The sequence below is a fragment of the Cebus imitator genome, unplaced genomic scaffold (genome assembly GCF_001604975.1).
Source record: "Cebus imitator isolate Cc_AM_T3 unplaced genomic scaffold, Cebus_imitator-1.0 Scaffold114, whole genome shotgun sequence".
Taxonomy (NCBI): domain Eukaryota; kingdom Metazoa; phylum Chordata; class Mammalia; order Primates; family Cebidae; genus Cebus; species Cebus imitator.
Window position 1 is genome coordinate 1304213 of NW_016107429.1, and position 14879 is coordinate 1319091.

A 14879-nucleotide genomic window follows, 5' to 3' on the forward strand; every position below is an offset into this window, starting at 1 on the left:
AAAATACAATAAAAAAAAAAAAAACGAGTTACTAAGGAAAACTTTAAAACCAACAAACAATATATGTCTGTTAAATAAAGCTTGAAACACCTTGAATAAATATAACTTTCTCAAAGAATGTTTTATAGATCCATGACAAAATTATTTAATACGTAAAAAAACAAACCCTTCCCACAAAAGTGAGAGTTGTCAAGTTATGGCATATTCTCACAGCCCGTGGAAATGACAGCACAAAGAAAAAGCTTCTGAGATCAAAGATTTTCTTTTCTTACTACCTTATAACACCTACGTGGGCTGTGTGGTGACTGTCAGGAAGACTGCAGCCTTGATTATAAATTAACTTTGGTATTACTGGACAATGTCTTACTTTCCTAGAGTAGGTGTTAGAAAACCTTTGCTAGGGAGGTCAAGGTATTACATATTTTAGGCATTCTGGGCCACAAGTCTCTTTTGTGACTATTCAAGTCTGCCATTAGATCCCAAATGCCGCTATAGACAATACATGAATGAAGGTGTAGTTGTGTAATGATAGGAAGCTTTTTTTTTTTTTCTTTTTTTACAAAACCTGGTGAATGACTGGATTTGACCCAATGGGCTTCAGTTTCTAAGTTGTGGTTAACATCATCCAGTTTATATTAACAAGAGGGATTTTTTGTAGCCCAGAATTGTTCTGAATTTCTCAATTATAGATTTTTAAAAGTGTATCTTCAGCATGTACTAATACATAAACATTAAAAAGTTTAAATATATGCAGTTATATACTGTTTGGTGATTTAGGAAGGATTATCAAAGAAATAATTTAATCCATTTAATAGAAATCATCATTTTTTATCACATCTGGTTTCTCCAGGAAACTTGCAGTAGCATTTTCATTTATCTACTGCATTCACCATCTGTTGATCTACAAAACCACTAAAAGTAGTTTCAGCTATATTTTTATCTTGAGCACATTGAATTTTGAATGGTATAAAATGGGTCAAATTTAGGTTCAAGTAACTGTTTTAGCTCATATTCGCTGTATGACTTTAAAGTTAATTAAATGTTTCGTTACAAGGCTGCATGAAAATTCAATGAAATAAACTATGCATGATAGTGAAGCACCATACCTTACGTTAAATAGTCACTACATTATAACCACTGCACTTAAAGTCTGTTAAAGAAATTTAGAAAATATATTTTAAGGTTAAGTTTTGCTTTGGTTTTATAGTGAGATTTTTAAATAGAGTACCATAGAAAGATTACTTCTTTTCTCTGTGCACCCCCAAATTGTCAGGAGATTCAAAGACTGTGCCATATAGTTTATTCTCTAGCCCTGGAGTGTAAGAAAAGCAGGCCTGTATAGGTTGCCTATAAATTTTACCATTGTCTCAACTTAACGTAAACCCCCTTATACTCAGAAGCCATATTTCCTATTTCTAATTAAATTTAATAATTATGTGGTCTTAATAAACCATTCCCATTAAAAATATAAAGTATGATATACTTTATTTAATACGTGAATATACATGGCCTCTTCCTTAGGTTTGTGAACTTATTTATACAAAATTTCTTGCCACACATGCTTTGCAATTGCAGCTTTACATGCACTGGATGATTTGTAATAATCTCTGTCATATCCTCTAATATAGATATTTGTGTGAATTCCATTTTCCATTTTTCCTCCTTCCACCTGGGTTATTGTTATTCAGTTGCCAGATAAATTTTGTTTTTTTCCCTTTTCAAGAAGATTATCTGAGTCAAATAAGTCAGAAAAATTATCCGCACCTGGATTACTACTTTTTATTCTCCTATGTGCTTTTTGTCAATGAAAAAATCCATTGGCAAGCCTTTTTCTGTTTTGTCTTTTTTTCTCTTGGATCAATATCCTATGTAAGAACATTATTAACATCAACCTACATAATTTTATATGCCTTTACTTGTTTTTTGTATTTCATTATGGAAAGAAAAGTTTAATGCTGATTAAATCATATGTAGCAGGGCTCTTTAATCAAGGATTAGGCTGGTAGCACACTATAAATTCAGGCATCTCTGATTATGGTCAAAAACTAGAAAGTCATTTCAAGTGAAGGCCTTGTCATCCAAAAGAAACATTAGGATGGCTAAGTAATGGAAAAAACAGTTTTATTGGTCTTATCAGTTTGCAAACAGAGACAGTCTCTGGCATGACCTGAACACACACTCTTCAAGAGGGAAGGGGAGGTTGGCTTTTAGGCTTCACAAGGTCTGTATTACGCAATAGAAGCATAAATATTTAGCATGTTCAGGAGAAATTATGCATATTTATGAGATGATTCAAGTGCATGTGCAATGGTAAACATAGGTGTTCATTTTGGAGTGGAGTTTTAGTATTAAAGTGGAATTTGGTTCTTACTTCAAAAGGTGAACCATAGGGCACGAAGACAGTGTATGCACAGTCTCTATAAGCCGGCCAAAACTGACTTAAAGTCTGTGGCTGTTTTTCAAGAAAAAAATTTTTTAACTCTGGTCGTAAGTCCAATCAGACTGGGTAGTAAATCAGAGCCCAGAAGGGTCCAATATTTTACTTGATAGCTCCTATTTCCTAGGCAGCTTAGCAAGAATGTGATTTTGTTTTTGTTTTGTTTTTTATAGCCATGGGAATTTAGGGAGCTGTCATGCCAGCCAATCCCTGAGCCCTAGGCCAGTAAGTAACTTTTTGTTTCCCTAAACTTAGGGTTTATTATAGCTCTTAGTTGATAAAGGGGCATCTATTTGGATCTCTTAAATCACAGTCATGAGAAACTATCTGAGAAAAAAAACATCTCTCTCACATTTCACTTATGATTTAAAACCTTAATCTTCCGGTGACAAAATTCTAAACCCTTAAAACTGGAGGTACAGACAGTACTTATTTTGAAATATCAAGTTAAATCTAATAAATTTTATCTGACACCAAAAGGTAAGAATGGAAAAGGCCAATTTTGCACATAACTCATTGTTCACTGTTCAGATTTTTCCTTAGCTTATATGCAAAAGGTATACTAAATTGTTATGTCTTAAAAAAGAAGCTAATTGAAAAGTATCCACATATAAATAAAAATTGCAGAAAAGTTTGACTCCAATCAAAGAAAGACATTTTTGATTTTCAAGTTTTTTAATACAGGGATTAAATTAAAGACCATCTATATAGTTGACTGCATCTGTTAGCTCTTGTAAAAATACTACCTAGCACAATCTTACTGGCATGAAACAACAACAAAAAAATATTATTGCTGTTGTTTCCACCTGTTGGGTACGGCTGGTCTGATCTTTTTCAGGCTTGTCTTGGCAACTATACCTGAGGCTGTGATGATTGGCCCAGTTTTTACTTTTTCTGCAGGTCTCTGTGTTGGCTGAGGTGCCTCTGGTCCATATGTCTCTCTTGGATGGACCAACAAATTTGCAGGGATATGTTATTCTCATAGCAATGGCAAAGGACAAGCAGGCTATTGGAAATACATAAAGTCTCTCAATTGGCTTGGAAGGCTCATTGTTACTTCTGTCTATGTATTATTAGCCAAAGCAAGTCACATGGGCCACGTCAAGGGTGTGGATTCTGAGTTGTATGGAGAAATGGGCCAATAACGCAGCTAACCATATGTCAGAGTTGATAGAAAATATCAGCACAATGATGTTCTTAGGAAAGATACAAAATATAATTTAAAAAAAAAATTCAATAGAGTTTGGGGAACAGTTGGTTTTTGGTGGTTGGTTTTAGTTACATGGATAAGTTCTTTAGTCATGATTTCTGATATTTTGGTGCACCCTATCACCTAAGCTGTGTAAACTGGACCCAAAGTGTAGCCTTTATCCTTCGCCCCTCTCCCAGTCATCTCCCCAAGTCCCCAAAGTCCACTGTATCATTCTTAAGTCTTTGTGTTCTCATAGCTTACCTCTCACTCATGAGTGAGAACATATGATATTTGCTTTTCCATTCCTGAGTGACTTCATTTAGAACAAAGCTGTCCAATTCCATCAAGGTTGCTGCTGCAAATGCCATTATTCCGTTACTTTTTGTGGCTGAGTAGTATTCCATGGTGTGTATACACACACACAGACAGACAGACACACACACACACACACACATATATGAAGAAAATTATCTCATATATAAAAGTAAAAAATGTTTCACTCTTTGGTTGATGGGCATTAAGGCTGGTTCCATATTTTTGCAATTGTGAATTATACTGCTACAAACATGTATTTGCAAGTGTGTTTTTCCTATAAAGACTTCTTCCCCTTTGGATAGAAACCCAGGAGTGGGATTACAGGTTTAATCATAGTTCTACTTTTATTTCTTTAAGAAAGTGCCATACTGTTTTTTCTTTTTTTATGTTTTAATTTATTATACTTTAAGTTCTGGGGTACATGTGTAGATCATGCAGGTTTGTTACATACGTATACACTTGCCATGGTGGTGGTTTGCTACCCACGTACCCACCAGGGCCAGGTATGTGATGTTCCCCTCCCTGTGTCCGTGTGTTCTCATTGTTCAACATCCACTTCTGAGTGAGAACATGCCGTGTTTGTATTTCTGTTTTTGTGTCAGCTTGCTGACAATGATGTTTTCCAGTTTCATCCATGTCACTGCAAAGGACATGAACTCATCCTTTTTTATGGCTACATAGTATTCCGTGGTGTATATGTGCCACATTTTCTTTTTCCAGTCTATCATTGATGGGCATTTGGATTGGTTCCAAGTCTTTGCTACTGTGAACAGTGCCTCAATAAACATACATGTGCATGTGTCTTTATAATAGAGTGATTTATAATCCTTTGGGTATATACCCAGTAATGGAATGGCTGGGTCAAATGGTATTTCTATTTCTAGATCCTTGAGGAATTTTACACTGTCTTCCACAGTGGTTGAACTAATTTACACTCCCACCAACAGTGTAAAAGCATTCCTATTGGTCCACATCATCTACAGTATCTGATGTCTGCAGATTTTTTAATGATCCCCATTCTAACTGGCATGAGGTGATATCTCAATGTAGTTTTGATTTGCATTTCTCTAATGACCAGTGATGATGAGCTTTTTTTCATATTTGTTGGCTGCATAAATGTCTTATTTTGAAAAGTGTTCATGCACTTCACCCACTTTTTGATGGGAATGTTTGGTGTTTTCTTGTAAATTTAAATTCTTTGTGGATTCTGGGTATTAGTCCTTTGTTATGTGGGTAGATTGCAAAATTTTTTTCCCATTTTGTTGGTTGCTGGTTCACTCTAGTTTCTTTTGCTGTGCAGAAGCTCTTTTTTATTTATATAGTGTATAGTATTAGAACATCTATGCCATCATTAAGATTTTGTGTAGAATAAATAGAAGGTAGCACTGACTTAGTACTTAATGACAGCTTCTTCTAATCACGTCATATAACAACTCACTCATTATCATAGTGTCTCAGGAGCAGGTAGTATTACAATGACATTGATTAAAGACTAAGTTTAAGTAAATTGCTTAAAAGCATACAAGTTTTTAGCTACCACAGATTTGTCGTGTAATTTTAAGCAATTTACTTAAGCTTATTGTATCTAGTCAATAATTATTTAATTGTACATTGTAAATAATTAAAATAATATAATTAGATTGTTTGTAACACAAAGGATAAATGGTTATGCTTGAGGTGATGGGTATCCTATTTACCCTGATGTGATTGTTACACATTGCATGTTTGTATCAAAATAATCTCTTGGGTACCTACCATGTAACCACAAAACTAAAAATTTTTAAAATATCACATAACAAGTAAAAATAAGGGTCAGGATTTGAACCTCAGCTTTGCAGTTACTGAGGGCAGATTTTTAAACCACTACACTGTATTGTCACTCAGTTTGTTACCATAATGCTGTATTCCAGCATTACATGTTTGGTGTGTTTTTATGTGTGTGTGTGAGAGAGAGACACCTTTTCTTAGACACCATAAATAATACCAACTGTGAAGGGCTAATATTAAATAAAGAATATGAATGACCAATGAATGACAACAATGTCCTGGAAATTAAGTGAGTGAAGAAAGTAAGCTGCTTAGAGATGTATCTTATGCACTTCAGTAAAGTGTTGCTGAAAAACATAAACCAATATATGTATACCTCTTAAACTGTGTTATGTAATCAGTTCACCTATGTCACAAAACAACAGTGTCAACATTATAGATGAGATCATTTTGATATGGAAAGTAAATACAAAACCCTTACAAAGATCTACTGAATCAAAGGTTTTGTTTTTTGTTTTTTGTTTTTTAATTTGGGTTTTTGACATTAAGTGGTGACATCTTTTACGGATCCAATACTATCTTGAATTTCTTTAGCCTCAGCAAGAGATAATGGATAAACAACTTAATTCAGCCCAATAAACCAGGGGGTAGCACTGTGTATGCAGTCAATTGTTTAAAAAGGAGACACCACCTTCTTAGACATTTAATTAGATCTGAGATACATGTGAAAAAGAGAAGTGAAAGATAGCTTTAATAGTTGTTAAATATAATTTTTCTTGAAAGAGCAGCTTCTCCAAAGTAAAGGGCAAACACCACAAATTGCATGTGAATGAAAGAAAATTCATAGCAGATGCTAATATAATATCAATATACTTTAACAATATTCATTAAAATAAGCAGGGATGTAATTGAGAAAGTGAAAACCCAATTAACCTGCTTAACCTGCTTATTTAGGTTATAAGTTTCTAGCATACCTTGCATATAATTTCAGTATTGTGGAAATACTCGGTGAATTCAAATGAATTTAACACAAAGCAAAGATTAAATATGTAATTCTAAATAAAAAAGGAAATATCAAATTAGACTAAATTATGAGAGTAAATATCCAGCATTAAAAAAATATTTACCACATCCCACAGATATTTTAATTCATATAGTAAATAGTTCAGCTAGAAATGGAAAATATCTAACTACGATTCATATATAGGACTGAGAGTATGTACTTTACAGTCCTTAATATGCTACTTTTGCAAACCAAAAGCAATTCAACTATTACATTAAAAAGCACTGCAGAGATACTCGAAAAATGAGTTGTACAAGAGGCAAGGAGAAGGAGAACGGAGCTTTGGGTCTCTTTCCCCGTAAACCTCTTAAAAGATAGGTGTGAATATGACTTTATTCTTGAAGAAATTGAGAAACAAGTTCAGTGATAACTGCAAACATTCTGTTGAGGCTGTGTGAAGGGATCTTTCTATTTTGCAAATTTATTAAGATGAATTGTATTTTCTATTTAATTCGGTATGCAGTTCATTTCAAATTCCCATATGGCTTCAGCTACACCTCATGGCATCAATGATTACCTGCTATGGTCAAAGACATTATGAAAACTGATTGAAAGCCGGCAATTTATTCTATGGTGAAACCATTCAATATTTCCTAAAGTGAAATGATATACACCTAATATGATACAGAAACTGAGCAACATAAACAATAAAACAAACATTATTACTTGGGAGACTGGCAGAAAATTGTTATAAGATCATCTCTCCCTGTCATTATGGGTAATTCATCATTACTCATCTATGTGTTCAAAACATCTAAGACATCCTGAATTTCCTCCTGCTTACCAATTTTACGAGTGTTTTTCTTTTCAGTTACAACTGATTCTTAACCAAAATTATATGTCACAAGAGCATGTCATTTATATAGAAAAGTGTTGTATATTTTTCCCTTTTCTTTAACTTCTTGCCAGCATGATGCAATCTCAAATAGTACTTTATAATAATAATAAAAAAAAAACTTTCTAAAAGAAACTTCAAATAAAATTCATACTTTAAGGAATTTTTGCCAAAACTGAGGCAATTTTAAGGAAGCTATATTGATTCTTAAAAAACGCATTTACATACAATTAATGATAACTGCATGTTGATTATAAAAGCTCTTTAGATACATTTGTTTTAATTTAGGAATATTAAATATTCTAAGTTCTTAGCAGATTCCATAAGCTCAACACTGTACAAATGCAAGCAAGACCAAGAGATGACTTTATGCAATGTTTTTACTTAATAATCTAAATGCTGAAATTAGTTAATGTTTTAAATGTAGCCTAATTGATTCCTATGGATAAATATTATTTACTGCTGGTATGACTGGAGAGAGAACGATATTCTCCTTTTACCTTGAAATTTATAAAATGCTGATATTTCTGCTAAAATACAAATGAGACTGCTTGACTAACAAAAGGTTGAGTGTAGGCCTCTCAGCGCTGAACACTTTCACAGAAAAATGTGACAAGTTTTGTGGATTTAGTTGTTTCTGTCTTTAAAAAGCAGTTAAAATCTTTCTTTATTTTTCTTGGATACTAAACTTAATTCTATTAAATAATGCAAACAGAATTTATTTGTAAGTAAATATTTCCTTTGCATGCAAGAACATGGTGTTCAACACCTGCTATATTCTCTTTTATTTTCCTCTGTAGGTAAATTATGTGGCTATACTTTCCCAGAAAGAAACATATTCAGTAAATATTTCAGAAAATAATATACCATATAATGTAATCTCTTTTCTTCTAACATAAGCCATTTGCTACAAACACACTTTTCTGCACATTAGGTTCAAATGCAATATTTAAGCCAGAAGCATTATCTAAGATTCATCCAATATTTGAATGATTTCTGTCCAGATTATGGCCTAGTGTAGCATTACGATACATATTTACAAGATATACTGGCAGAAAGTTTTCTGTTTTTCTATACACAGAAGATTCTATTAATGTGGTTCTCTTAGGAAAAATAGTAAGCAAGCTAAAATAATCATATATTTCTGTTAATGATATATGAATATAAATATATTTTCACTCATTTCAATTTTAATGTCATTAGTCATCAAAGTTTTACAAGTGAATCAGGAAGTCTTCCTAATTTAGACAAAGAAGGAGGAGGAACTGGAAAAAGAGGGAAGAAGAATAGATATTATCACCTCATTTGTCATAGTTGTTAATGTCCCAGAAAACTATTGAAATGGAATTCCTACAGGAGAAGCACTTGTATTTACCTTTGGAGAGAAAAATACAGACATGAACATCTAACCTTTAATGTGAAATAAAATTTCAAAACTTAGACATTGGGAACAAAGAGGATAAAATCAAAGATTTTCAGACTATGGCCAGAAACTAATTTAATTCTATGTGTTTCAATATTGATGATAAATTTTAACAAAATTTATCTTTAAAATATTATAATATATTAATGTTGATGCAAGTATTCATATATACATATAAAATTTAAGAAATGACAATATAATTAGATATTTGTATTTAGATAAAATATCTCTAATTTTAGAAGATTAACCCCATAAGATTCTTAATGGAAGTGTGACCATATTCACTATTAGTATATAAAGGTCTTTTTGATCACATGCAATGTAGATAATGATGTACTACCAGCCCCATCAATATTTACTTATCCTGTCCCATCCACTGGGATAATGGTCCCTTAAACAAAAATTGGAACTGATTTATCATGATGTAATATGATGATTCAAAAATTAGAGATATATGATAAATTCAGCCCTAGCTTTGATTACAACTTTTTATGTATAGGATCAGGCTTGGAGCAAATGTTTTATCATGTGAAACATATACACATACTAAATTATTTGCCCTTTATAAAATGTATAGTTTAATATGTGAAATGTATCTCAATAAATATATTTAGTATATAAAATACATCTCAAATTTATTAATGTATATTTCAAAACTTGAGATATATTTTACATACTAAAACATTTGCCCTCTACAACGTACAGTTTTAACAAATGTATAAATTTTAACAAATGTATACAGTCATGTAACAGCCAAGATTCAGGAAAAAGGGGATATATTGTGTAAAAGTATTGGTGAGAGGTCTATATAAAATATAGAGAAATTAAAAATAACTTCTTAATATACTATCTTTAGTTATTTTGTACATAATCATTTGATACTGACTATATTTCTCCCACTGGTAGGCTCTGAAGCTAAAAGAATAGATAAGTCAATGTGTATGTTCTATATTAGCCTGTAGTCCAGGAGGGTCATAAAAATAATAGGAGTTAAAAAGAGAGTGACATGTGCTGATGGACAGCAGGTGCCCACCTACCATAGCGTGAGGACTCAAGAAACACCCTGCAGAGAAGGTAATAACCATGCTCAAACCACAGTAACATTAAGTCTAATGAAACGAAACAAGATTAGAGGTACTCCAAGAATTCACAGCAAAAAGATACAAAAGCATGGAGACCCTGCAAAGCATGAGATTAGGGTTAATAGAGAATGTGAGCCATCAATAGAAACAGAATTGCTTAGAAAATTGTACGCATTAATAGTTACTTTTCAAGTTATATGGATATCAAGATAAGTTACTCCTCTAAAGACAATTAAAAATAATGAGTCAGTAAGAAGGATGCAAAAAATGAGAACAAAGAGAAAATTATAAAATAAATTATAAATAAATAAATACATACATTTTTTGTGTGTGCACATACATACATGAGTTAATGGAAACTAAGTAATCCTTACTAAATCTATTGATAATGCAAGTTTATTAATGAGTAAATACTTACATAAATACTGGCCTCTCTCTGAATTGTTGTAAGTTTCAGATAAATGCAACAAAAAGTATTTTTAATTGACATGGGGCCAATTCAAAGCAAGACTGGCATACCTTAGTAATGTTATTGCTGAAGATAATATAATTAATTTTTTGAAAAATATCATGAAGCTACCATGTCCAAATAGGGACACCTTTACAGATTAAAAATTGAGATTCAAATTCATTTATTCTGCACTGAATATACATGAAGCTATACACAAAAAATCATTTAAAAATATGGGTTTATAATTGAAACATTTTAATGATCACATATGGTCTCTGTAGTGATGGATTGAAAATAAGAAAATTTAAAGATTTCTAGTATAGAATTTATATTTCTACACATCCTTATAACTTCGTTTTACACAGATAAACTAAATTCTTTTCATATTTAAAATTTTGGATACCTATTTTTATACTATTGTACATTGAAAATATAATGATTTATCTCTCTATACTCTGACAATAATGGAACAGGGTTCCTAGGCTCAAAATGCCTACAAATTATTTAATTGGATAAATCTACTCACATTTTATTTGACTGAGAAAACCATCAGTTCTGACAATGCTTTTACCTCAGACGTCTGTATTACCATGTAGAATAGTTACTGGTGTTCTTTTCTCTTTTCCTTATTAATTTACCTAAAAGATGGCTTTATGTAGAGTTCATCTTCAATTTTTCTGTATTTCTTATGACAAAGTTTGGCACACAGTAGGCAGTTAGTAAAGGTTATTAACAGAAAGAAATTGTTCGATACAATCTTCCTTTATTTCCTTCAGTATAAAAACTGATGTAATGTTTTAATTTCTGAAGAAAAATGATATACAAGTAAAAATATAGCTTTTTTAACTGCTAAAACTCATTTTCCATGCAGACCTACTCCTTTTGTTACCTACTACTGTTACTCTATTCCTTAACTTTGCATGGTATGTCTCAAATGATTAATGCAATTTAAAATAATATTGAATAAGAAAAATAGCATTTTTTAAAATGACTAGGCTAGGTACTTCTCAGGTTAACATTTGTTTCTGAGTGAAAAATAAAACACAACTATTAATAGCAATGTCATAACAATATCAATGAATGCAAGGATACATTTATAAAAAATCTATTTGGCTTTTTGCAAATGCCATTTTACATAAATTATGTATATATATGTATATTTATACAGTTATATAACTTCTTTTTTTTTTCTTTACTGTTTTCATTTTATTTTGTTACCTAAATGAAACTACAGTGAAATTTCTCCACTTATAAAAGCAGACATTTATTTAGGGAAAAATAAAATCCCTGAATGTGTTAGTGAACTTTATCTTGGAGACTTTCTGATTCAATTGATGTAATCTGACCTTGCCATTAGTTTAGCTAAAGGCAAGATATTTCTGTCTGCATTACTTTTCATTATTGCTTCCTTGTAGAAATTCAGTACCTGCTGCTCCATATAAATGTATGAGAAAGCTAAAGAACATAGTACAGAAAGTCATCCAATTTTCATCTGCTATTTTCCCATCAATGTGAACACGCATTTGTATTCTTCCTAACCTTCATAGTTAAAAGATGATTATTTCAACTGAAATTTGGAAAACCTACATTCAGACTTGAGATTTAGAAGAAAATTGATATTCCTTATTTATTTATCTAATGTCCAAGCATCATCACCCATGATATAAATCACTTGAATTCCCTAGCAACTTCTTTTGCAGTGGTGCCTAAGCTTATTATTAATTTACTCTGTTCTTCCTGGGTGCAGAATGGAGACAATCAAGTCATATATCACATAAACAATTAAAAACTATCCTTTGGCTGTAAGCTTTTTGAAATGATGAAGTGCTAGTACGGAGTGAGCTGTCCTTGAATTACTTTCACTCGTATTAGACAGCATGATGAATTTTTTACAAGCCAGACATTTGAAATATTGTCTTCAAAGCTATGTCAGCTGCGTATTTATCTTTATTATGGCCAAGAAACTGATAGCAAAAATACAATGTTGTTAGTGCATGTATTACGTTAAAAACAATTATAAGCTTTATTTTTTTTCTTAGAGATGAGTACAGGAAAAAAATGTGCTTTTACAGCAATGTCATTGCTATCTTTTCCCCTCCAAAGATAAAAAGTAATTTCAATGTAGATAAGTGATTGTAGTTAAAAATTAAATTATATTCTGTGCTCAAAAGTAAATTCTTATGAGACCAAATTCAATTTTATAATCTTCCTTATAAAGCATATGTGACTTAAGTATTTTAAAACATACATATGTTTAATATTTTATAAAACAGATACACTGATGTACTTTCTTTGTCTTGAAATAATTCTCATTAGTGCAATGATGTAGTGTATATCTCACATCCATATAAAAACATTTTCTCAATTTTGTTAACTTTTTTTCTAATGAATTTAAATTAAGGATATTCATATACTGTTGTATTTCCATTTTGTTGTCATTTCAAAAATTCATATTTTACAGCAAAATTGATAAATGATGTTATAAATATGTACATAGTCATCACTGTATTTGTCATACAATCAATGTTGTTTTAAACTGGAAGGAAGAAGACTGAGCTCAAACATTACATGAATCACATAAATATATTATAAAAACAGTCTAGCATAAAAATATTCTTTTTTATTTTAAGGAGACAGCTGCAATACTGAAAGGCTACATAACTTATGTAGAGATGGTCAATGTTGAAACTGGTTCCGAAAGATCCTCTTCCCATTCCAATTTAGAATTCCTGCCAGGGAGTTGCGTTTCTCCCTGGGCATGTGTATGTCTCGGTTGGTTTCTATTTACATCATGGTTGTAAGTTAACATTGCAGATATTTTCAGCAATATTCACATTATTAGCGTTAAACATTTAAAGATTAACAAAATATAATGTGGATTTGCTAAATGGATTTTTAAAATCGCGAAATTACTATTATCATGACTAATGCTATTTGTATCCAGATGAATAGAGCCAAGAGAGCTACAGGGACACAACCATATATACACATAGACACACACGTGTTTGCAACATTACTTTTAAATTATTCGCTACTCTGATGAGATGCCATTTTGACAAAATTATATCCACATAAAAATTACTTAGAAGCAGTCAACCAATTTTGGAACCATCTGTGTTCATTGTGTACAAAACAAAATTGAAATTTTGAACTGTGAATAAAATAAACAGAGGCATGGAATTTCATTTGTGAGTGTACATAGCACACATATTTGATATAAAGGGGCATCTAAGTTTATATGCTTATAATGATAGTTAGATTAAGTTTTATGTTAGTACTTTATAAGAATTTAAGTTTTTTGTTTAATTTGTTCATCTGTCTTATTAAAAATACACTTAGTTAACCTAGCATAAAATATTTCAAAGAACAAACTGTGAATTTGATTTTTAATATGGTTATTCTACAGCAGCATGAATTCTCAACTGAGGAGTTCAAATCACCGTATCTTAAACTCATTTGTCTCAAATATTCTTTGCTCATTTATCTTTTGCCTAACTCTTTGCAGCCCATTATGTTTATATTTGTAGGCCCCACAGCACTATCTAAAGCCATCTCTACCATTAACAAGCTGAGATACTTTAAGCAATCACTTCATTTCTTTTAATAATATGCATAAATCAAATTGACATCATTATAATGAGAAGTATTTGACATAGAAATGTCTCTAAAATAATTTCTATCTAAAGTATTTTGTTAAATAGTATTAGATGAATAAATATTAATATTGATGCCAAATAAAATATGCTACTAGTCTCATATGTGCTTTTTCCTTTTCTTAAAATAATACTATGTAGCCTCTATTCTATTCAATTTTTGTCATTGAAAAATGTATCTTTGATTTATTTCAATTGCAATTCAAGAAAAGTAGTCATAAAAGACAAAAATATTGCTTTAGAATAAATATATTGTTTATTATTATCAAATTCTTTCAAATTTTTTTGAACAATTAAAATTACAATATTAAATTACAAATAAAGAAACTGGATATTCTGGTAACTTCCAGAGGGAAATTGTTGGAAGCTATGTGTATACTACTACTACTAATAAGCTTTTTTCTCAACTGGAAAGCACCATCAAAATTATCTTAACTTTATGCAACACTTTTACTTACTTTTACAAGAATAGAGTTTGTGAAGAGAAACAGACTTTGTATAATTTTTCCCAGTCATAGCCTCATACACCTCTTATTACACTTTTCCTGGCTAAGAAAAAAGGCTATTTCTGATCAAACTCTACAGTTACTTGAATTTGTTAAGTATCACGAATGTCTAGTTTAACATTGGTAACCATGAAATACTGTATGTTGCATTCTTT